Source organism: Xenopus tropicalis, chromosome 3 (genome assembly GCF_000004195.4).
Source record: "Xenopus tropicalis strain Nigerian chromosome 3, UCB_Xtro_10.0, whole genome shotgun sequence".
NCBI lineage: Eukaryota > Metazoa > Chordata > Amphibia > Anura > Pipidae > Xenopus > Xenopus tropicalis.
The window spans coordinates 70,751,139-70,777,774 of record NC_030679.2 but is presented as its reverse complement, the minus strand read 5'-3'; the positions used below and the strand labels follow the sequence as shown (position 1 = coordinate 70,777,774).

At 36.0% G+C, this 26,636-nt stretch overlaps 1 long non-coding RNA gene across 1 annotated transcript in view; it reads right to left on the bottom strand.

Annotated features, from left to right (window-relative positions):
* Positions 1-16,129, bottom strand: part of LOC105946844 — a 79,754-nt gene extending 63,625 nt beyond the window's left edge. The window contains exon 1 of the long non-coding RNA XR_001170329.3: positions 16,090-16,129. This is a non-coding gene — a long non-coding RNA (uncharacterized LOC105946844). The remainder of the gene's footprint in view (positions 1-16,089) is intronic.
* Between the last annotated feature and the right edge of the window lie 10,507 nt (positions 16,130-26,636).

Here is a 26,636-nt window from a genome sequence, read left to right as displayed (position 1 = left end):
TATATTCCGGTTATAAACCTGGCATTCATCCTACAAACCACTAATCTTACAATGCTCTAACATGACATACCTATTTCACTCATTTTAAAAAAATTTGTGTATGATACAAACCTGCTGTCACTTATGTTAAAAATAAACTCTAGCACAAAAGGTGTTTTTTATTTATTTATTTATTTTTAAAAATACCGGTTTGTGGAATAAATGTCAGAGTATCTCAAGGGGATGTTTGAATGAGTTGCAGGGTTCTGTAGCATCTCCAGATGGTTTAATTTATGTTACTGGTTAAAGACAATTAGTTATGACAGATCTAGGCAAGGTAAATTTCTGTCTTCACATGGCTTGAAATTTACAATGATCTATTTTACACCCATAATGATATAAAAGATAATACAAACATAAATAGGGAACATTTTTACGATGGAATCTGAAAAAAAGGACAATATTTAAAGGCCTACCTACAAAGGAGTCAGCCAGGAATGCAGAACCAGCTTACTAAAATCAATGTTAATTTCCCATAAAACCATAATAGTTTTGCTTTTGCTACAATGAAGGAGGAAATTAGCGATTTCCTTCAACACTCAATTATGATCTCAGGGAACTACTTCTGGACAGGTTCAGTAAGCGGTCATGCACCAGAAGTCTACAGCAAGGGCAATTGTATATATGGCATAAAGCTATGTTTTTTTATTAACATGTGAAGATCATCTCAAAAACATTTAAGCTGTAATTGCCATTATGGGGTTTTTATATTTTTTAAAATAGCCTCTCATCTCAGCAGCTTTGTCTTAGAGCTGCTGAGATAATTGGTATGGGCATTTTATGTTTTCCGTTATTCTTTTGGATCTAAAAATTGCCATTTATAATTTTTAAAATCACAACTACACTTAAATGTAGTGTGGTCTAAAATGTAATGTGTGCCTTAATGCTATGTTCAGGTTAAAGGAATGTATGGTAATACAAAAAGAAAGAAATGTAACAGAAAAAAAAAATGTCTTCTGAAATGTAAGGTTTTGGTAAATAACATGTTAAGTAATATGCTCAGCTAAACAAACTACAACATATTTAGTGAAATGCAATGTTTATATACCAGAAGATTATGTTAAGAAGAACGTTTAACAAAATGGAATGTTTAATGAAATTAAATGTTCATCTAAACATAAGGTTTAGGGCAATATAATGTTTCGTAAAATGGGATGTTCATTAAATCCAAATGTGCTAAGTGAAATGGAAATGTCAGCCAACTGTAAATAAATAAAATCTGCAGCTATATAAAACAGTTATTGACATTAAGGGGTAGGTTTATTAAAACCCAAGAATGTTGAAAAAATTGCAGGGACAAGAGGGACAACAACGTAACGTAATCACATTTTTCTGGTTCAAGTTTTTTCTAAATGTGTTTAAAAACATAAGTTTCATTCAATTCAAATTCCAAACTGAAAATATTGGTTTATCCATGTTCATTTAAACAGAATGAATAGTGAAACAAGTAAATATTTTTGTGAAATATCAATGAACTGATATAGTTTTTAGCTAAACGGATGTTTAGTAAAAATGCTGAGTTTATTAGGATGTTTAAAGGTGTAGAACGTTTAAGTAAATGGTTCCCAAAATGTTCATCTAAAAGGAATGTTTAGTGAAACAAAATAAATTAAATGTTCACCTATTAAATATGGAATGTTCACCTAAATGGAATACTTAATGAAACCGATTATTAAAAAAACCTGAACATCAGATTGCTTAGTGAAATGGAATGTTCACTTTTTCTGTTTAACAGGTTGTAAGAAATTTTAAATAATCTAAGAAATGGATAGAAAAATTAAATGCTAAAAAATAGGAATGAGCAATTGTGCTCTACTTTAGGAACCTCTATTGATCTAAATGAAGTACAGCATGGTAATCTTTAAATATAGTCAAAAACATACTTCATATTATCACTCTTTTATAATCTAGTAAAAGCAATGCTGTGTAGCACTTTGTGGTTTAAAACCACTTCATCGGAAGCTACAGCACCCTCTCCAGGTACTCCTATTTATAACTACATCATTTAAAGCACACCTTTTTACCAGATAGATGTATGTTAATCACATAAAACAAGGTGACCGAACCATACATTATAAACAAATTGATTAAGGTGTGCTACACAATGGACAAACCAGCTAATTGTAGCCCCAGGTGCAAGCTGAACCCTCAGCCAGGGTAAAACAATATCCAGGATAAAATGAAAAAACAGCAGCACTCCGGAAATGTTGTAGAAAAAAGTGACTTTACTCAAGTACACACAGCAACGTTTCGGGCATAAACCAGCCCTTTATCAAGCGAACCATACATTATATATACCATAATAGCACTGATGAGAAAAACAACGTACATACATCAAGGTCTTGCGTAATATTAAAAATTGCAATACAGTATATAGTATTAGCACTTCACTAAGTTTTATACAAACTTCATTCTAGAGAATTATATCAAAGTGTAAGGATTAGGCTTTGATGATTCACAAATTCGACACTTTTTTAAAAAAAAAAGTTACATGGCAAGAGATAAACTATTAGGATAGTCTTTTAAAATTAAACATAAATTTGAGCACATTGTTGGATTTAGATAAGCATTATGAATCGTGCATGTGGCCACAGAAATTTGACTTCTAATTAAAATAAAGACAGACACAGTGGTCACAAGGGGAATTAGAAGGCTAAAAAGAAACATATGAACAGAGATTTGTCTAATGGCTGCTCTTTCTTAAGGTCAGAATGGGACATGTCCATGAGTAAGGGAAATTATACCTTTCTGAGAAGATCGAATTGCGAGCCTGAAAGGGACTTTCGGCTTGACTCAATTTCCAGGAGAGATGTTTGGTCACAGACCTGGAGGATCTGTCATTGAAGTTTTAATATAGTTTGGAATTCCAGCTCATGTACAGTAATGCACTCTGGTTTAAAACCTAAATTGTTAAATAGCAGTGATGAGTGAATGTTTTCGGCAGGCATGGATTCACAGCGAAATTCTGCATTTCCCCATTGGCGAATTCTTTAGTGAAACTGCCACAAAATGTATGCATGGAAAATTCACAATAACGTAAAAAAAAGGTGCAGCTGCATCAAAAAAGGTGAGTGGTACCCACATTTTGCGAGTTTTCCACTGTTTTTCGAATTTGTCGGCGAAGCAGGACAAATTCTCTCATCACTATTTCATCACTACTGTTGAAATAGCAATATTAATTTGTTTCATAGACTGCCGTTAACAGATTTACAGCAATCAGCATGTACTGAAGGGAATAATAAAAAGCTTTGGATACTATTAGTAAAATTTAAATATAAATGAGAGAAATGTGGACAATGGTGGATTCATTGTTATCTAGGATAAGATTTATTATTAAATTGAGATTATTAGCGTTATCAGATGTATAAGACTCTGATCCAACTTTTGATTGTAATGGCAAATGAGGAGAATGAGAATTTTGTTTTCAAAGCCCCCGAAAACTTCAGAAACGATGCATCCTATGTAACACCATGTTTACTATTGATTCCAGGGTATACAACATGAAGTACTATGGCAAACTGTAAGATTATGATGTGATTTATTTTGGCATGTGTGTTGAGCTAGTGGAAATGCAAAACAGATGGTCAAAAAAAGAGTGATGAAACATATTAATGGCTTTGCACATAATTATGGCACTATCAAAATACTGCAATGAAAAACACAATGGATGTCAACTGTTTATTATCAGATTACAGGGTCTTTCCCAATATTAGATATACAGTACATAGTACATCCTCATGGCCTTAATAGAGATTGGGTTATTAATTGTTTTGTGTATTTATTTATTTAATTGCTTTGATATGTGTATCCTTACTGGAGATTGTACAAGGTTCAGGAAAGTACTGCTAAAGGTAGGGGACCCGTTATCAAGAATGCTCGGAACCTGGGGTTTTCCGGATAAGGGACTTTTCAGTAATCTGGATCTCCTACCTTAAGTCTGCAAAAAAAAAAATATTAAACAGAAATTAAACCCAATAGGATTGTTTTGCCTCCAATAAGGATTAATTATATCTTAATTGGAATCAAGTACAAGGTATGGTTTTATTATTACAGAGAAAAAGGAAACCAACTTCTGTGGTACCGAGCGCCAGAATTTTTTCGGCCTTCATGGTGAAGGGCCGATAATGGAAGCCAATTTCGACCACTCCCCCTTTTAAAACCACACCCACTTGAAACCACACCTATGTTATCGCATGACCATAGCCATATTAATGGTGGTAGTACAGCAAAAACCTGCCATACTCTTCCTTCCCTACCCTGCCTTTGTTTGCCAGACTCTGCCTGCCCTATGCTGCCTGTGTGTGCCATACTCTTCCTTCCCTACCCTGCCTGTGTGTGCGCCATACTCTGCCTGCCCTATGCTGCCTGTGTGTATGGCACACAGGCAGTATAGAGCAGGCAGAGTACGGCACACACAGGCAGCATACAGTGACACAATGCTGGTACTGCTCCTACAGTCTGCACAATAACTATATAATTAAAAACCTTTTTAATTGCAGTACCACCTCAATATATGAGGGGGGTCGGGCCGCAAGTCGGACAGCACTGGGTTACCATATAAGGGGTCCGATACCTGTACTATATAGTTTTTTTTTTGTATCATTCCAGACTGTATGTTTTTTTTCACATAAGTAGTGATGACTGAAATGTTTGTCAGGTATGCAACAAAACTACCCAAAGTAATCCATGCAAAAAACTACAGTGAAACAAAACCCATAGACTACAATGTATTTTGCATGGAAAAAGTTGCCAAGGAAAAAAAAGTCTCCTTCGAAAAGAATGTCCATAGACCAATGTACAGTATTTTGCAAAGAAAAATAAAAAGTTGCCATGGGAAAAGTCACCACAAAAAACACCCATTGACTTGCCATTTCACACATTTGTTGGTAAAGTGATAAAGGGGACAGATTCTCTAATTATTACCTATTATTAATGTTTACAACAGGGCTACTGGGAGAGATATGAAAGTAAGTTTCTTTTATCACATTGTGTGTGACTAATGTTCATATGTTTGGTGTTTTTTGTAAAAATTATTTTTAAAGGCAAACTAAGCGCTGGCAATCTTTCTTTCTCTTTATATGTTTGGTGTTAGGTGTGCTTTAATCATATGGTTATACATAACAATACCCGGACAAGGTGCCTTAGGTTTTGATTGAGTGGTTTTGGACCACAAGATGTGTCAAGCTTTATTAGTTATCCACATAATTGTTTTGACTAGATGTTAAAAGAGCAATAAAAGGATGTTTTTAACTATATTTGAAGATTGCCATGCTGTACTCTGTTGTGTTCGTAAATGACTGATGTTGTTACACAGGGTCAATTGGAAATTGTAGAGTTGAATGGCAGTTACACTGCATGCTGTCAATGCACGCTCATACACTGGGAGATGTCGACACACCTTTGTAGATATGTGAAGCCACAACGTGTGAAAACTTTTTACTTCTATTTACTGGAGGATTCACTTAAACAGTGATATTCTTATTAAGATCTAGTGATGAGCAAATCTGTCCCAAAAATTGCAATCAATCAGCATTTTTTTTTTTTGTCATTTGTTGTTTTTTCTGCACCCAATTTGCAAAAAAAAAAACAAAAAAAAACGCCAATGGAGAAACACAGAAATTAGCCGCGAATCCATGCCTGGCAAAAAATTTCACTCATCACTATTAAGATCTGCTCTACTTTAGCACCATAGCTCCCTACCTAGTCCTGTCCTATATTTTTTTTTTTAAATTGCTTTTATTTTCCTTTTTCAAACAAAACAAGGTATAAATGATCAGAGAGAAAAGGAGAGAAGGAAGGGGGAAAAAGTAGTAGAAAGGTTTACATATTGTGCCTGTCCTATATGTTTAACAAATTGATAGCTAAGGAATGTTAAAATAAACAATCTAGCTGAACTTTAAAATAAGGGGCACACCTACAAAGCAATTTTGAGAAAAAGTTGTTTTGTTCTTTTTCTTATTCTAGATTTACAAATGGGTTTTCTCCAGTATTCTATTTTTGTGATATTGTTTCTCAAAAAATATTGAAATTTTACCTGAAAAAAAAAAAAAACAGCATTTTTCAAAAATAACTCAGTTTTGATCTGTCGAATACCACTGAGTCCTATGGAAGGCTTCAGATACTAGAAATATTCTTTTTTTTTTTTTTTTTTTTACCATTTTCAAGTTAAACTTGAATATTCCTTGTCAGCCTTTCCTTTTGTTTCAAAGGGGAAGTTAATCCTATCATTGTTTTCTATATCACCAAGTTTCAAGTGAAACTTAAACACATTTTTAGTGTTTTCCAGGAATTAGCGCCATTTGGAAGAAGCATTGGGGGCAGGTGGCCGGCCAGATCACCTGGTCAGCTTGGCCCGCCTCTGCTACAATTTTATGGTAACTGGAATCAGAAGATGCAATGCTAATCAGATACTATTAAGAATCCTTATTGTCACATATGCATACGCATAATACCCCAGAAGACTACAGGAAAAAAAAAATGTTCCTAGTGCCCATCTGACAGTTTCATACAAAAATGATTTAAGTTCTACATAACAAAATGTGCAATAAACTTAATTAACATGGTATTTAATTAAAAAACTTCATTAATAACATTTAAGGGATGTGCATCCTATTCATAAAGAGTTTCCCTTTCCAGAATAGAGTACACTGTGTGCATTCCCGACTAAACAGAATTTACTTGATTAAGCAGTGAACAGAATGTGCAGAGATTAAAGAAATCTTAATTTGCTTATTTTTAGAATTTGAGGAAACATGGTTTTGGGATTTTAGAGCATAGAATGTGCCTGTTCTCATTTCCTAGCATTTACGTTAATTCTGTTATCTGACAATGCAAAGTAAGTTTCCATTGGTTTGATATACGGATGTTATCACTCCTTGGGAGAATTTTCATCTGTCATCATTATCTCCATGGTGACTCAGAACAGGGGTTGACAGAATGATTAGTTTTATCTAAAACTCACAATATCAGTGTTTGAATGGCATCGAAGAAAAAAATGTTTTGCAGGTTAATAAAAATAAGTCATACACAAAACAAAACAATTATTTTTAATGCCAAATGGATGGTAATTGCAATGAATGGTGACTTGGCTGAAAAGATACTGCATGTTTTGTATTGGTATTTCTACGCTATAATATTTAATCAAGACAGCAGCACAACATAAGTTAATGCACTGTAATAAACTAATTGTGAAAATGTAACAGAATGCTTTGTTTGCCCACATCCAGTTACCCATAGAAACCAATTAGATGTTTGTAACATCTGACCAGTAAATGCTAACAGCCGATTTGTCACTATTGGTTACTAGACAAGGAGCAAACTTAACACTATTTGTTACATTAACCCCTTATTGTTGTTAGCATGAATAAAACTACTACAGATTCGTTATAAATTGCTGCAATGTCTTAAGGGGTATTTCACAATAAATTAAGAAGAAAATTCAATTTTTTTCCTAAAACGTAGGTTTCAAAAATTAATTTGACACACCTTGTAATGTCAGTGCACCAAAGTTTATAAACAGGTTAAAAAGTGCCAGTCTTTCCTCTCCTATGCAAAAAAAAATATCCCTTGCTTGCACCATTTGTGGGCACCAAGATAGGCTGAAATACAAGAATATAATATTGAGATGGTCAACAAATATTGTAAAAAAAAAAAAAAGTTAGTGATAAATGAAAATAGTTTTGCTGCAATATTGGTGTGTAGGTAACCATCTCAGTACATTGTGCTGAGCTTCCAGAAGGAGCCAGCATTACACAATAGAACTGCTTTTAGATAACCCATTGTTTCACCTACTCAGTGTAATTGGAGGAGCCATTAATTGGCTGAGCTGGACTAGGATTTTTACTATTAAGTGCTATTATCATCTCTACCACTAGGTAGGGCATGGGAGCATTTTTAGCAATACAGGTTTTAGGGAGCTGCTGATTGGATGCTGGGGGTGGTAAGGGGGGTGACATCACTCCAACTTGCAGTGCAACAGTAAAGTGTGACTGAAGTTTATCAGAACACAAATCACATGCCTATGGGCACCTGAAAAACTAAGTATATGGCTAGTCCCACATCACATTTCAAATTTAAATATAAAAATCTATTTGCTCTCTTCAAAAATAGATTTCAATGCAAGAGTTGCTGGAGGTGTGCTATCAACTGATGCGTTTTGTAAAAAAATGTGACAGTATGCTTTTTAAAAAAAAAAAAAAAATTATACATAAAATATTCAAGCTGAAATATTCACTTGAGGGGTTACTGAACCTAGAACTTCAATTATATGTTCTCATACTCAAGCCTCAGTGCAATAAAGCATTTAAAATTATTCAGCAATGTTTTCATATTTCAAATCCCACCTAAACCTAAGATCACACAAATGCCATTCAAGAGAATTAAATGCCAAGCAGACTTGCCTTCCATATCTGTATTGCTAAAATAATTACCATAATAGAAATTCTAGCAATCAATTTCAGAATTCTCAATAGGGATATTGTTGGCAATGCTTGGAATGAATTACATGATAAGATGCAGGACTATGGGCATGAATAGAAGCTGGAGTTAAACTGTTGAACTCAATGGTAGAGATCAATAAATGTACGGAAAAAACGGACATGAACAGAAACTTACTTTGGGGGTCTATATATATAATATAAGAGGTCTGTTTTTATCCTACATAACTGTGACAGATGTTTTGTGATTTGCTTAAGTTCTTTTAAGAAAAACCATGGGGATATGAATATACTGAGGATCATTTACTAAGGGAGCACAACCATATTGATGCAATGATAGACTACATTTTCATTTCTAATTCTTGTGCTCCTACAGCTGTCTTTTATTAACCTTAGGAATGGACAGTTGGTATGACACTGTAGTTCTGCAATACTAGAGACCCTATCACAGGCAAAGCCATAATGTACAAAGTTTAGTGTATGTGTTAATATTCCAGTGTGCAAGAAAGCGTGTATTTAATGGTACATTTAAAGCAGACTTATGATGCAGGGCCTCTGCCCCACAGCAACCACTAGCAAAGAGACCATCCTAATTCATCCATAAAATAAACTGATACTTTGCCATAAAGATTTAGAGATGAAAGTATAAGTATTATTGCAAATAGCATAATTAAGGATGATAATTTAGACTTATAGACTTTTAGATATAAAATGTAAATGTTAAAATCAACATAATTATTCAAATATTCTTACTGCAGCTAGTAGCCAACAAGGCCACTAATCTGAAAAATTGCTATAAAAGAAGATCAACTTCTGATTAAGGTTTAATGGAAAAAAGTTTAAGGGAAAATTCCTTCCTGACTCCAAGGATCCAATTGGATCAGTCCCTGGATCAACTACTATGTGCATGTAGATCATGTTAGAGAAAGGGACCCTAGTCCTGAAACGTCACATGTATTTTTGTGTGCTGCTTTTAATCTTTTCAATATTTTTGCATACTTAAAGTATATACACACACACATATATATAATAATTATATATATATATATATATATATATATATTTGAGAAAGGCTGTGGAAGCAGCCGAAACGTTAGAATGATGTTTAAAATAAACAACACCTTTGTTTTTTCCATTAAGTCCTGTAAGTGCGGCATTTATTTTCTGTATGCTTTAATATATAATATGGATATGTTGCTTGACAAAGAGAAACACTGAATTCATGCACAAGTCATTCAGTGGATTAAATAAAATGCAAGGTGCCAGAAGTTTTACAAGCGCATTATTTATATCATTTATTAACACTGTTACATTTTGATGCCCAACTAGACATCCAAGGAACTGAAGCACCACTAAAAGTGGATGAAAAGAAGTGCTTGCAGGAAGCTTACATACAGCTGATTACAGAAAAGATAAAGCCAGTATGTATTTGGGATCTGATTGACACCTACCACAGTTTTGCTACAGTGCCAAATGGATCAACTTAAACTTACAGGGTGTAAAATATAAAAAAAACAAATGTCAATAAATGAGACAAAGTCACTGTTTATACTGTTAGTATAAAGAAAGATCCAGAGAACTTAAAAAGGGTCTTAAAACTGAGGACATTCACATGCCACACACAAAGACACACCATTTACAAAAATAAGAGTAACCGCCTTTTGGGAATTAATAGTGGAGCCATGTACTGTAAATGACTCCTTATAGGATTTCAGCCAACAGTACATCCAGAACCACTGATTTAATGGATTCAGTAATGAACTGAAAGCCACATGAAAAAGAAAGCATAGTTATACTTTAAAAATATTCTCAGCATTTTACATTGGCGATTTTTTTAATTATAGCATACATAGCAAGTATACATCATAGCAACACAGTATTAGATACTAAAAGATCCAGGAAAAAATAAAAAAGAATATAGTGCTTTTTGTAAGGCCTAAATAACATTAGAGAAGATATGTTGCTTAATCAGAGTCATCTACAGGAAAAAATATGTCTGTATGTTCTATTAAAATGGTTGCACAGAACCTAATAGCTAACATAAATTATGTGCATAAAACATCCAATTACTTAATATTTTATGAGGGGGGATGTAAATTATTGGTATGGAGCATTGCCACATGACTGCAAACCTCCAGAGATAATGATAATCATTAACATAGGAGCTGAAGGGATCAGTGACACACTTACACAGTAAATTCTATAATAAATGGCACTTCATAAATAAATAAATCAATAAATTAATAGTAATAGTCAGGTGGCATACACATAAGGTGTTTAATAAGCATAATTTTATGTCAAAGAATTCAAGCAGTTCCACTATATCCATTAATGAATCTGATGCTGCTCATAGGCCCTCTATATTGTTCTTTTTACATTCCTTCCTGCTGAAAAATAAGCATAAGATCAGCTTATTGTATAGCTGTGAAGTTTAACCATAATTCTTAAGCAATAAACCAAGGCCCACACTGTAGTGGCCTGGCCTGGCCTACAAAGAAAAGAGGGGAAAGTGTAGATGAGGAGGCAGATAAAGGGACCCTTTGTAAATATTGAATGCTTAGCCTGTACACTAAAGGTGCCCATACACTATAAGATCCGCTCGCTTGGCGATGTCACCAATCGAGCAGATCTTCACCCGATATCCCCACCTACGGCTGGGCGATATCGGGTAGAAATTAACTTAAAAAAAAAATAATCCGATCGTTTGGATCTGTTCTGCCCATACACGGGCCGATTAGCTGCCGAATCGGTCCATGGGACCGATATCGGCAGCTACAGTCGGCCCGTGTATGGGGACCTTAAGCCAGTTGCAAAAATTTAATTTTAGCTGAAAGAGAGGTATGCAGTTTTTATGATACCAGCAAGTAGTGAGATTTATAATTTGTTCTCCAGAACATACTCACAAAAGCTCCCATAAAGCAACTTTTTATATGAGTATAAGGGTTAACAGTTTTGTTGTACTGTGCGTACTTTAAACCTTCTTAGTTGTTGAGAGATATGTTGCAGTTAATAGTTTTTTCATTCCTGCTTTTGACTGAGGTCTGTTTCTGGCATCTCATTTTCTCTGTAGTACTCCACTGAAACTATAGTTTCCACTCTGACCTAGCCTGCTAGGCACAATTATTCTCTTCCTCCTGTGGTTTGTTTTCTACTTTTTATCCAGTCTGCACATGACCTGCATTCCACCTTATCTCCGGTGTGTGCTTTCTGTGGTTCGGACTTTGTTTGTATACTGTTAGTTTTGTCGGTGTATCTTCTGGCCTTCTCTCCAATGTTTCTAGCTGGCTTGTTTTATAAACTTCATATGCATGTGACTTTCAATTGTGACTAAAGGTCCCCGTACACGGGCAGATAGTAGCTGCTGATATCGGTCCCTTGGACTGATTCGGCAGCTAATCGGCCCGTGTATGGGCACTTCCGATGGGCCTGCCTGACCGATATCTGGCATGAAATTGGGCAGACCTTGATCGGGCAGGTTAGAAAATCTAGTCGGATCGGGGACCGCATCGGCTCGTTGATGCGGTCCCCGGACCGACTTTACCTATGCCCATCATTACAATTCGATCGTTTGCCCCCAGGGCCAAACTATCGAATTACCCTGGGATTCTCCCAATATCGCCCACCCGTAGGTGGGGGATATTGGGAGAAGATCCGCACGCTTGGCGATGTCTGCCAGTGTATGGCTCTGCCAGTGTATGGGGACCTTAAGTGTCACCTTGCCAGCATAACTGTCATTACCCCGTGTTGAACAAGATTAGTTCTCAAGGTGGCCTTTGTTATCTTCTTTGTATCATCTGACCATTACAAAATGGTTTTAGGGCTCTGGCACACAGGGAGATTAGTCGCCTGTGACAAATCTTCCGTGTCACGGATGACTAATCATCCCGAAATGCCATCCCACGGGTAAGAATGTAAATGACCGGTGGGATGGCATATGTGGCACCGCGATTTTCCCCGAAATCGCGGAAGTTGCCTTGGCATTTCGGCAGATTAGTCGCTCACGACACGGGAGATTTGTCACGGGCGACTAATCTCCCCGTGTACCAGAGCCCTTAGAAGTCGTGGTCTGTGAAGTCCACAGAGCACAAAGAAACCTGTACCTAGACTATTAACACTTGCATCATGCGAGAAACCAAGTGGAGCAAGCTATTAGCTAAAAAAAGAAAATACCAGTAGAGAACCACCATACCAAGGATCCTAAACAAGAATAGTTGAGGGGCATTCAGAAGTAACCACACAGAGAAACAGATATTGGACAGCAACCAACCTATGTTAGAATCAAAAGTAGTACAATATCTGGGCAAGCCATCCACACAGCGAGTTTTACATGCTCGTTTTAAATCTGAAATGAAGCTATGCACCAAATCCTGCAGGGTGCCTAGCTGGGTATGCAAACTGTCTGCAGCCACTACCAGCATATAATATATTCCATGACTGGCATTCAGGAGCCTAAAGCAACCTGGCTCAGAAAATACATGCAGACCAGCCTAGCATTTGCTAGAATAATGTGATCATCTTGAACCAAAAAGGATGTGATCAGAATAACATTTTAAAAGATCATGCATAGAACCAAATACCTATTTGCCAGGCTCCAAAAATGAGCTCACTAAACAGGATTGAGCTCACTGATACAAGAAGTAGAACAAATTTATGTAATACTACTGGTTTTGCACAAAGATGAGGTACCACAAACTATTCAAATATCGACAAGATCCCAGGGTTCCAGTCCTGAAATCTAACAACCAGCAGCATCCAGTAGGTTAAGAATATTCTAAATTAATTTATTCTGAGACTACAAAAGTCTGCAAACACAGGAACAGCTGTCTTTTGCAAAAATATGTTTCAGAAACTAAGGGCTTAGGGGAAAATAGTGTCCTACTATCTATACCACAATGCCTAAAGCCTATAGGCAGGCTATACAGCCCCATAACCAGTACCTTGCTAAAGGCAACACCACAATTTTAGTGAAAAGTACACTCAAAGACAATTTTGTCAAGAACACTGCCATAAAGCTTTTTTATTGCATGACAATCCTAGCAGGGAAATTTTCTGAGAGTCCAAAAGGCAAACTCAAATACATTAATTGGAATGCACTGTAAAATCCTGCAGTATATAATTACATACTTTACCTTAAAGGGATTGTTCACCTTTGTACAACATTCACAAATCTAACAGTTCTCATTAATTCAACGATAATGCATGCCATATACATAGTTAACGAAAAATTTGCAGCTCATCCCTCTGCTGATCCTTCACTTCTGCACAGACCCTGTGCTCGGGGGAAGGGGGTGTCAGTGACTCCTATAAACACTTCAGTTAATTTTAATTGCTTCCTTATATAATGTCACACATAGTACTGGCAGCAGACTTACCCTACTGGCTGTGTCTCCTGTCTGACATTGCTTTCTATGCCTGTGACAGAGCACTGCAAATCTAACATAAGTTTGTTAGATTTGCGATATGCGAAGGCTGTTGCCACACGTAGCGTATGGCGTATATTTTTGGAAAGCCGAAAAACGCTTGCCAAAAATAGCACCATAATCTCCTACCTGTGCCTGCATCCGAATGAATGAAATACGCTCGGGTGCAGGCACATGTAGTCGATATCCGCCGAAGATATGAAGTCTCACGTTTTTTTGGCGGATATCAGCTACATGTGCCTGCACCCAAGTGTATTTTATTAAATCGGGTGCATGCACAAGGTAGCGAGGTGTATTTTTGGTAAGCTGAAAAACACTTGCCGAGAATACGCCCTGCTACCTTGTGCCTGCACCCGAATTAATAAAATACGCCCGTGTGGCATCAGCCTTAGTCTGTTTGCCTATGCCATTGCAAGAGAGAAATTAACCAATGGCCTTTCAATTTATGCAACTGGTTAGAGTGTACAAGCAACCATTGAATTGGTTCAAAGGGAAAAAAAGTAAGGGCAAAGCAGGGGCATGATGATGTAAGCATATAGGAAGTTTTCAGTGTGTCAGGTTCAAAATAGGCCTCTCCCATCCCTACAAAAAACAGCTCAGAGAGACAGAAAAAGGACTGATTTAACAGGTACAAAAAGTAGCTTTTACAGTGGCCTTTTTTTACGGAAATTGATTTTCTAACATGCTGAGAGCATTATTGGTGGTTTAATAAGATTTGAACATTGGATGTGAACAACAGTGATAATGAAATTTACTTTTGCAGATACTAGAGGTTATTTAAACCAGTATGTACATTGACTGCTAGACTAAAAAGGGAGTGAACAACTGAACCTCAACATCCAGAATAAGACAATGATTTATGTCATTTTTGGTTATAAAGAGGCCCTAATTTACTGTACTGCCATATGGATAAACCATGGCATACCTGCAAATGATAGAAAAACACATATACATAGAATGGCCACTATCTTTAATCCAGAATTTATTTATGCAACTGGTGGAGTGTACAAGCAACCAATGAATTGGTCCAAAAGTAAGCTTTTATGGTGGCCTTTTTACTTTTTTATGGAAGTTGATTTTTTAACATGCTGAGAGCATTATTGGTGGTTTAATAAGATTTGAACATGAATGTGAACAACCCCTTTAAATATCAGGGTCAAGAAGGATTACACAGCCACAGAAGTAGGTTTTATTGTCATAACAAAAAAGACAGACGGTTATAATTAACCTAACCACAGGTAGAGTTATGTAACCCATGCATTCAGTATAAATTAGTCTGTCACTTCAGCTACAGCAGCATTGCCCAGCTGAAGTCATGTGATCTGCCAAAGATTTCTTTACACGGCACCATCATTTAATTTAATATGGCCCGAGTCAGCTGAATGGCACTATATTGTACATGATATATTGTAGATATATTGGAAATGCTGGAGATTTAGGTCTTACCCAAGTATACAATACATTACATATGTATGTCTTGGCTGCTACTTTTAACAACAAGTTCCATGAGTAAGTGCTGCTTTACCTTAAATGATTTTTAAAACAGACATGGTGAAGGGCTTCCTGATCAATGAAGTGTGTTATATGAGCTTACCTACAACCCTGTAAACAACATGTAAGCTCACAATAAACATAGTTTGGATGCTGTTTTAAGTATTCAAAACAGAGAACCTCAGATACCCCACAGAGATACTAAGCATATAGATTCAGCTTGGTTGTTACATTAGCAAGCCCCAGAATAGTAAGATGAATGGCATTAACATTCAGGTTTGGTTATTACATTAGCCAATTTCAAAACCACTGAAATGTTTTAGATAATACATTCAGTTTGGTTGTTACCATAGCTAGCACTTGAACCACTGAAATGTTTAAACACATTCAGTTAGGCTGTTACATTAGCCAGCTCCAAAACAACAGACACGTTTAACATCTGCCTTCAGTTTCATTGTTACCATAAACAAGCCTGAGAACACACGGATATAGAGCCAAATGCTTTGCATTCTGAATGCAACCCCAGACTAGCCAGTATCCCAACATACACAATGACTGAATGCAGTAATGTTATCATATTACAGGACACCAGTTTGTTAGCGCTATATCTAGCTGTACTACAGAATAGATCCATATGCTGAAGTAAAAGTTAGTCTGACTCTAACAAACGTGTGAGCTGACAGGTATAACACAAACACCCTTACCTGAAACTTCCAGAGCTTCTTTTAGAGCAACCAAGGGAGGGGGAGGGGAACCTACCTACCAACCACTAAATGGTGCAACCCAGGATAATTTCCTCATCCCCTACAGCTGGGGTCTGCACAGACAGGCATTGTAACCGCACCTCTCACAGAATATACAGACAGGCATTGTACCCGCACCTCTCACAGAATATACAGACAGGGGTTGTATCCGCACCTCTCACAGAATATACAGACAGGCATTGTACCCGTACCTCTCACAGAATATACAGACAGGCATTGTGCAGACCCCAGCTGTAGGGGATCAGGTAATTATCCTGGGCTGCACCATTATCTAAGGCTGATGCCACACGTTGCGTTTTTACGCTGCATTTTTTCTCAGCCTAAAAACGCTGCACAAACCACACAGCCCCTGACTATGGCGTTTTTCAGCCTAGTACTGGTGACGTAGCAAATCCCGTTTCCATGGTGCAAATAGTGCAAAATAGTAAAAAAAATGCTGCGTATTTCAGCTAGGTCTGGCAGCTGCCTTTGTGTATACATAGGAATAGCTTGCTTTGCAAATACTGGCGTATTTCAGCCAATGCTTGAAAAATCCGTGCTAAGGCATTTTCTAGCGTATTTCCGCATTGTGTGGTTTGCTTTGAGTCTGTTCAAGTTATTTCTATGGTTGATGATATCAAGCGTTTTTCAGCCGCTGAGAGAATTAGAAAATACGCAGCGTAAAAACGCCACGTGTGGCATCAGCCTAAAGCAATCGAAATCTATCTATCGCGGGTGGCTTTATGAAGGTCCTAATAAAGACTGAAATATTGTTCTGCCAAGCAGTACATAAGTAGCGCCTTTATAATTAAAAATATACATACATACAAATTTTATAGAAAAAGCAACTGTGACTGTTATTTAAACAAATGTTTGCAATTTCAGTGACAAGCCACTTTGATTTATCTTATATATGTGTCACATGCACATTTTTTCATGGCATAATATTATGGGTAGGAAAACTATATTTTGTTTTTTTCAGGAAAACCTGAACTTTCCAAATCTGGCTGAGTTTTTGTGTATTTCCACTTCTGGAACAAGATTTAGAGCTCTAATTACAAACAAAAAAAGAAAAAAAATTTCATGATATACCTGTAAAGATTTATATTTTATGGACAAAAATTCAACTGATTTGGAAAGCCTCATGTCTCCCGAACGTGCCAATACCTGGTATGTATAGTTTTATGGAGATTTCTGACTTCTATAGATAAAAAACTCCCAGCAGTAAATTACCAAATTTTCAAAGCATTACAGCAGAATACAGCATACTTTAGATTCCAAAGCCAAAAATCCTGGAACATTAGGTTCACCCAGAAAACCATATATTTTTGAAAAGTACACATTCTGCCAAATCTGAAATGGTTAACCATGTCTTTCAACTCCTAAGTACCAAACAGCAAAGCTTTCCTGAATTTATCAGTCTGTATAAAAAAAATATTAAAATTCTAAAAAATTGCCTCAAAGCTTCCACTTTCAAGCACCTTATCTCCCACATAACATTAGGTACCAAGAAAACACACCCTAAATATGAAAGCCAAGGAACAGTTTGATGCCCATTGTGCATAGGATTACCAAAGTATCTGGTATTTAGAGACCCCAAAAGTAAGCGTCAAAAAAGCATAATACTTGCTTGCATTATTATTACAGCTCTTTGTGGAATATGACAACTGGTTGAGAAACTGCCCCTCTGGTATGACAGAAGATTAAAACCCATTAAATGTTAGAGGCCTATCTATCATTATTATTATTATTTAAAATTTGTGATTTTTTTGTTTTTTTTCAGTTTGAAATACTTGATTGAATTAAACTTCAATGCAGCGAATTCACATTCAACTTATCATTTTCAATGGGTCTACCAACTCTCAAAGAAATTTAAAAAACTTGAATTGAAATTTTTTTTTAACATTTTCAAAGGACAACTCCCTTTGACTTTTACATGAACATTTGTGCTTAACAAATATCTAAAATTAGAGTTTTGGAAACTCTATTCAACAAAGTAAGAGTTTGAATCCTGAAATGGGTAAAATTTAGATTAGATACAATAATTTCTGTTGATTGGAAATGTCACAAAAAATGCTTACAAAAAAATCGTAATAGTCACGATAATATCATATTGGTGATCCGAAAGTCACTAAATGGACTTTGATCCTTCAGTGGATGTTTTTGGAAGCCTCACATAGGACTCAATGGCACTCTGCAGCTCCAACCGGGTCCAAGGAAAGTCACGATAATGAAGCTTTAATTAATCCAAAACTTTTGCACTTGTTGCGACAAATATGATTTTGTCGCACAAATTGTCAAGAAAATTGTAACAAATTAACAAAAAAGTCACAAAAATTACAGTATGAAAACTTAAATAATCATTTTTTGTATTTGGAAACAATCGTACTTTGATAAATGTGCCCCTAAGGGTGGCATTTACTAACATTCATATTTTTTTTTTTTTTCATGATTCATAGGTTTTTTTTTTGGCAATAAAACTCAAAATTTTCATGTAAAAAAACACTAAAACCACAAAAGCCACTAATATAAAACTTTGCTATCAAGGTCATGTAGATGTCAGTGGGCAGCTGTTCTGTTTCCAACTGGAAGATCTTCTTTTGCTTCATGGTATAAGAGGTTTTCGGATTTATCGGACAATTCAATTACTAAAAAATCATGAAAAAATTGAGGTTTTCACGTTTTTCCTGCATTTTAATCATGAGTTTAATTGTGGTTTTAAAAACCAACAAAACCATGAAAATTAGAATGTAATAAATAGGCCGCTAATCCAAAGGAGAATCACTAAAAAAAATTCTAATTCACACATTGATTAATCAGCCTCCTAGTAAAAGAGACAACACAAACAAAATATCTGGTATTTACAAAACACGCTCAAGAAGTTTCCAAAAAAATATAAATCTGTTTCATAATCCATAGCACCCATTTAGCAGTCTGCAAATGCTGGTCAAGTGTAGTTAGAATAATTAATAAAAACACTTGACAAAGCTTACCGAAGTGGGAATATTTTTGTCTGTTACTGCATACATTTTATGTGATTTGTTTTGAATTGTTGTTTTGTATCAGAGAACTTACCTTTCTCGGGCGCACAAGTGTCCTGCTTGTCACAGCAGATTACAGGCTTGCTGAAAATTGTGCACACGCTGTGCCAGTTCGCTGCATGTACAAAGCCCTTTTATGAATGCTGATCGCGCATTTTTTTGCTAAGTGATCTTCAGCCATGCTGTGTTATGAAGCCTGCTTTATTCATGTGGAATTTCCTGGTTCCTGATCCTTCCTGTTTACTTTTCAAATCCAGTCTCCCTGTTGCCAACCTCTTGCCTCCTCTTACTTTGCCTTTGACACTGATCCTGTCTGCCTGAATACTGTTGCTGACATTTTGCCTGTCTGACTTCTCCTCACTCTCAGCCCTGACCTCTGCCTATTTGACTATGATTTTGCCTGATGATTTGTCCTTCCTGCCTGTCCAGTCTCAGTCTCAGGGTCCCTAAAGCTGGCTTACACATGTTTTGTATGATTTTTAGACTGTGTGGGCTCTGAATTATGGTCCTGGTAATTTTTATACCATGGCAATTGGTTGTATAGTGATTGGCCAGGTTAGAACAGTTCGGTCAGGTAATATCTAATGATATCCTTGGGGACCTACAATAGATTTCCAGGAAGTCACTTTTGTACGATTGGCATCTGCCAACTATTTCATGTTCAAAACATCCTCTGATTTGTTATTCTTAGGGCTTTAACCTACATGTTAAATGTTGGGTTTAGATAATTGCATTTAAACTTACAAATGTTATCCAAACTTTCACCGGAAGAAGATTAAAATCTGAACACGTATGACCACTTTAAAGTAGTGGATGCTTTGCAAAGAGTCCTTTTCCTCACATGACCTTTGCTTTGTTTCTGTGATATTTTGTCACTGCCCTGATGAGCTGTTAATGCATTGCACATTGTAGCCATTTTTGTCACAACTGGCTAAATAGGAATATTAATTAATTACTAAACATCACAGAATTTAACACGTTGCAAAGAATTTACCGTAAATGTTATTTAAACGTAACAATTCACTTGCAATTTTGTAATAAAGTTATGCACCATTTCGATTTTTCTGTCATGGTGAATATTTTATGATATACACATCAATTTAGTATGCCTGAATGAAAAACTAATACATATATTTGAAATAATAATTTTAAAGTTGAAATTCGTTACTTTATCTTTGTTTCTCCTCTTTTCTCTTTCTTTCTTTATTGTGTTTTTTCCTTTTTTTTCTTTTTATAGCCATTTTAGAAGAACCAAAATGTTCTGTTTGACAGAACAACTTGGGTGTAATTTTCCCTCAAAAAGTACACTTTGCAGTGACAAAAGCAATTCTAATATTTTAATAACAATGATGGTGTAACAGCTATTGTTAACCCAGCACTAATTAATTAATTAAATAAGACATGCACCCACAGTATAACGGATCTGATTGATAACAACAGACTGTTACTGTACCTTCAGCTACCCAGACTTATATAAGGGTACTATATAAAGTATTAAGATCTAAATATTGAAATCTATGTTTCGTTTCTATTCACTGATTCACTTCTCTTTGTAGAAGAGAGGTTAACTAAAAAGACAGTTGTGAAAACAAACAACAAGAATACCACAATTAAGAATATCAAAATGTGTCCCCAGGGTAGATATAGTAAACATTGCAATTTTGATATATTTTTGGAGATAAAGGCAACTAACATAAGTCTGTTATGCTGCCAAGAAGAAAAGGAGAAAGAAAAAAGAAAACATTTGCAATTTTTTTTACAAAATGTTATATAACAGATTATAACATACAATAAGGGGATATTTTAGGCAAATTAAAATAATTCTGCTATTGATTTGCTTTACACCATAGGCGGAGGATGACTTTTTTGTTTGGGGAGGCTAAAGATGGTCAATACACAGACTGACCTACAGCTAATGTGAGACTTAGTGGATTCGCTGCTGGTGTAAAAAAAAAGTTAACCTCACAACTACCTCTTGCGGTTCCCACTGACTCCCAGGGATACTGCGCAAAAGTGCGGGTGGGGGTGCTTTTTTTAACCCTAAAATGCTTAGGATGTAAAAGCATTCATACGTGCACTTCTGTTAGGGGTTCTCTATACATTTGTGTTTGTGATCAGTTAGCTTCAAGTGGTAGTTAACCTTTAAATTAACTTTTAATATGATGTAGACATTGATATTGCAATAGGTCCTCTTTTATTTTTAATGGTTTTTCAGTTATTGTTCAGCAGCTCTCCATTTGGTATTTCAGCAGCTATCTGGTTGCTAGGGTCTTATTTACCAGGTAGTGGTTTAAACAAGAGATGGAAATATGAATAGTTAAGGGGCCTGCATTGGAAAATAAAACTGTAGCTTCACAGAGCAATACTTTTTGGTCAGTGACCCTCATTTGAAAGCTGGAAAGAGGCAGAAGCAAAAGGCAAATTATTAAAAAACTATAAAAAATTAACTAGGAAGACCAATTGCAAAGTTGCTAGGAATAGGCCATTCTATAACATACTACAAGTTAACTTAAAAGTGAACCTCACCTTTAGATGTGTTTAAGTTAGCTTTATAGAGAGAGAGGCAGCAGGTACTGACATCCCACGCACGTTATATACAGCGAGACACAGTCTTTAGATACAAAACCAGCACGTTATATACCCTCCATCTGTTAGGGTAGGGGAAAGGGATATTATAGATATCAGGTGACAAAAAACAATTTTATTTCAGCTAGTGGGTCACGATCTACCTCGGGCACCCCTGGGCTAGACACTGACTGACTTCTGCTGTATACCATTTTCACTAGGCACTCTAACACAAACTGCCTCCTATTTCATCCCAATCATTGCAGGGACCCCCCAATGCAAGCACTTTGGCAGCTTAAATAAGAGCTTCAGACATATTGCCTGCTGCTACCTCTTTATACTGGTTTAGCCTAAATGCTACTGAATGTAACCAGGACCTCTAGACTTTTAACAGGAACTCCCAGCAGGTACACTGTCTACTGCTGCACTATTTTATATAGGGGCCCCTAGTATTTGTTTTTTAAGCACATTATATCATGTAACCCAAAGGTCTCAAAGCTGTGCAGCACAGATGTATGTATTTAATATGATATGTAAATATTAAATATAATAGCTACATACCAGACAACAAGCAGCTTAAGAATCAGCACCTGCTGTGTCTGTGAGCCCAGATCACCAGCAGTACAACAATTTCTTTGGATGAGTTGCACTTGTACTTGTGCTGTGTAGTAGTGCCTGACTAGTAGATCGCCTCTGGTTATGCATTCCTATTCTGAAATCTCGCGAGATTTGCAGTCCGAAATCCCATGATGATGTCATCAAACACCGGAGTCACTAGCAAACTAACAGGTTGTTGTTCTAACTTTAGAGACACTAAACTGCAGCGTCCCCCCCCCCCCCCCCCCAAGCACAACATCGCTCAGAGGATTTTTTTTTTTAATTTTGTGAAGGGGCTTTTATTTTGGGGACACAGGTTTGGGGAGGCTTAGCCTCCCCAAGCCTTAATGAAAATCCGCCTATGCTTTACACCATGTTAATTAAGTGCATTATAGCAAATAACGTGTATCATTATAGTATTTATAAATCAGCAAATCTGATGAATCTGCTGAATTATACACAGGTGCATAAATGTACACAGTAAAGTTGTAGAAATACCGCCAGCAGGGATATGACAGCATTTTCAGGGTTCCACTACTGGGTTGTATTACGCATGGGAGCTGCTTACTTGTGCCAAGCAAATTACATGCTTATGCCATTATTAACACTGGCGCATTATAAGTGACTCCATTTCCTCTCTGCAAATGTTAGCTGTGACTTGTGCCCAACAAAAACTTGCAAGGTAATTAGGCCTTTTTGGTGCAGTGTACACAACTGAGAGCCTGACCCCAATGTCTCTAGGAAAATTCTAGGAAAAAATGCTGCATTTTGGTGGGAATGAAATAATTAGTTTAGGACCAGTCTATCACTGTGACTTTTGAACCTCAACTCTCAGCTCCACGCGGTGGCCAAAGCAAATGCTGGGAGTAGAAGATCAACAATAGCTTAATGTTTTCAAGTTTGACATCCCTGAATAACATGCTGCTGCTTGGTTTTGCAAGCCTCCATTCTTTAGATCTACCTTAGTAACTGCACGGTTAATCCTACCCTTGAGTATATAGCATTAGGATTAACCTTCAGACCTATGGATGCTCATTTTTAGCACCCCACCCCCAATTTAGCATAAAAGCTTCTCCAGTCTGACAGCTAACCCTGTGAGACTCCTGCTAAAGGGTTACACCCCTCCAATGTGATACCTGTCAATAGTGATGGACAAGAGCTTGGCTAACCTTGATAGTCTATACAGCTAGAAGGCATTACATAATATATAAAAATATTTTTGCCATAATTCCTAGTTATGAAAGTTAAATATTTGCATGAAAATGTACAATGATAGTTTATTTACCATTTTTATGGTGTTTTTATGGAGATCAATAAGCAGTTTGTTTGATGGGAATACAATATGTGTAATGACCGTACTTTGCAATGACTATTATTGTGTTGAATTTGATCTACTGCAAACAGCCTCCCATTAAACATAATGATATAGACCCTCAAATAACAATGCAATATAAGGTTCACCCTCCTCACATGCATCATAAGCAAAGTTTAAAAAATAAACTCTAGTTTTACTGATTTTATTAGAACTTTAATTATGTGTGGCTATGTTTAAAAGATTGGACACAGCAACGAATTTAATATGAATGGCTGCTAAATCAATAAAATATTCTGAAGAATACACTCTACCAGATGCCTATACAATGAAATTCTTTATTGTTGCACAATTGCCCATACTAATGACAGTTTTAGATGCAGCAGTAGGTGCTATCAGCACACACCTCTTAAACACACATATGAAAAGACTCAAAACAAATCAATATCTGACTGTACTTGAATTTGTTAAATGACTCATTAAGGTCAAACAGTAAACATTGCTAAGGTCAGTAGAATAAATGTATCATCTAGTAAAAAATGATATGTCACTGGATTTGTACAGTTATAATTTAATGAATTCCAGCAAACTGTGTTGTTTTGTTGTCCTTGATATAACAAAAAATAGAGATTTCATATGTTATGAAGCCAAAGGTGCAGATACAAACCTAATTGGACATAATGTATAGATCCAAGGAATTAGAATGATGAATAGTTATACCGTAGTCATCGAATACAATGAAAATAAACATAGTAGTTATATTGATTTAACTTGTGTCAGATAATGGCTATTTTGAGTGAAAGAATTTATTTTTATTTAAAAATATATTTTGCTCAGCCATGCAAACATTTTAACATAATGAAAGGGTGCAAATAAGGCAAGAACATACATTGCAAGCAAACAATCCATTTATCCCCTGTACTGTTTAATATCTTGAATATTGAAAATAGTTTACATTATGTACTATGAACTATTTTAAACTGTCCTCACTTGTTATAAAGCAAATACAGACAGTATAAAATGTATACCCATCACTTTACCCTCTACTAATTATGTTATAACTAATATACAAGAGAATGGACAATTAGTTGCTTTTCCTGCCTTTTCTTGTTAATCCATTTATATATTTGAACTAATCTAATTTAATACATTAAAATTATTCTTCTTCTTTTTGAGTCTTGGCTCAAAGATTAGTTGTAAGTGAATCGTCACTTCTTTTTAATGACAATAAATGTATCTGTAGCCTTGTGGGGAGAACCATATCAACTGTTTTAGAAATTTTACTGCAAATCCATACCTGCCAAAAACTTCCACTTATCACTGTTGGATATGGCTGCTATAAAAGCTAAGGACATAAGCTGAATATGAGTCTGGCTATGTACTTATCTCTATAGCTTTACTGTTGTTACTAGCACAGGGCTTTCTAATGTGGGTAGGCTGGTCTTTTTGTAACATGGACAGGAGTTCTGAATCAGAGCCTGTGTTTTTAGGGAAACAAAGTTATAATATATTATGACTGACCAATTGGTTAGTAATCTAAATGTAACTTTTTAAAATGATTAATTAGTAGTTTAACTAGTTGCTTGCGTAATAAAACACCTATTGTATATATTGCTGTCTAAATCCCCCTTTTCTCCATCAAAGTCCAGTTCCAGGATTTTCAAAGGTTTTATGGGGGTCTAAACAAGATAATTTCAAAACTGTTTGTAGCAGCCTGGCTTATGCTACCTATTATTATTTTTTTATTTAAAAAAACATAAAATTGTATTATAATCATCACTGGTATCAAAAGATTATGTTTGTATGAGGAGTACAAGAGAGATATTTGTAACAAGGTCATTTATCTTGACAGAATTGTTTGCTAAATTACAATTATGTTCATATCACTTGGTACAATGTACCATTGTGAGGTTTCCTGCTGATTTCTGTTCACTGTTCACAAAGGCAAGGCATATTTATTCATAAGATTTATATCTAGAAAGGAAATTAATTTCCTTTCAATAACATTATTTCACTATGCTCCTCTTACAGATTAAAAGTATAAAATGTGCAATAAGACAATATATTGCAAATATATTTCCTCTACCACAGAATGCTACTAAAATATTTTTTTTAGGTTTTACCTACAGTATTCAAGCTACATTATGGCTTAATTATGGTGCTGCTTGGTCAGACTGGGCCTCTTTATATAAGACAGGATACCACAGACTAGTGTATTCCAGTAAAAATGTACCTAACAAAATAGGGAAGCACTGCTATACAAGAATACTTTTCCAGCCACAGTGGGTTGAGCCTCTCTTACTATGACCAGGGAGAATAGCTATCCTAAAGGGATTCTGTCATGATTTTTATGGTGTACATTTTATTTCTAAATTACGCTGCTTCACTCTACCACTTGAAATGTTATTTTATTAGTTGTATTATTGGAGTGTAGGCAGCCATCTCAGTGCATTGTGCCTGATTCTGAGCTTTCAGAAGGAGCCAGCACTACACAATAGAACTTCTTTCAGATAAGATATTGTTTCTCCTGCTCAGTATACTTTCAATAGGACCCAAGTCCTACTTTTTGGGTAGGGGTTGGGTCCGGGGTGTCAGAAATAATTGCCTCTCATGTTTTTAATGTATTTGTGACTGAAGTTCCTACTGTTCTTCACTGCTACTGCCCTCTGTCTATCACTGTATTCAATGTACAGTATTTTGGATGTCACTACTTCTGCCCCTCACTGTATAATGTATTTAAGATCTGGAGTTATTGTTCATAGAAGTCAATGTACCATTATTTACAAATTCACACTGTGTGTAAATATCCTTTACAAGCTAATTGAGGCTAATGGCACATGGGTAGTTTTAGCTGGAGAGAAATGTCTGAAGTCACCCTGACTTATTGTGGAGCATAAAAGAAATTCTGCCTGTTTACCCACTCACTAAAGCTCAGGACAGTACCAGCAGTGCTGGTACTATTGGTTCAGGCAGCTGAATCCAGAGGTGTCAGA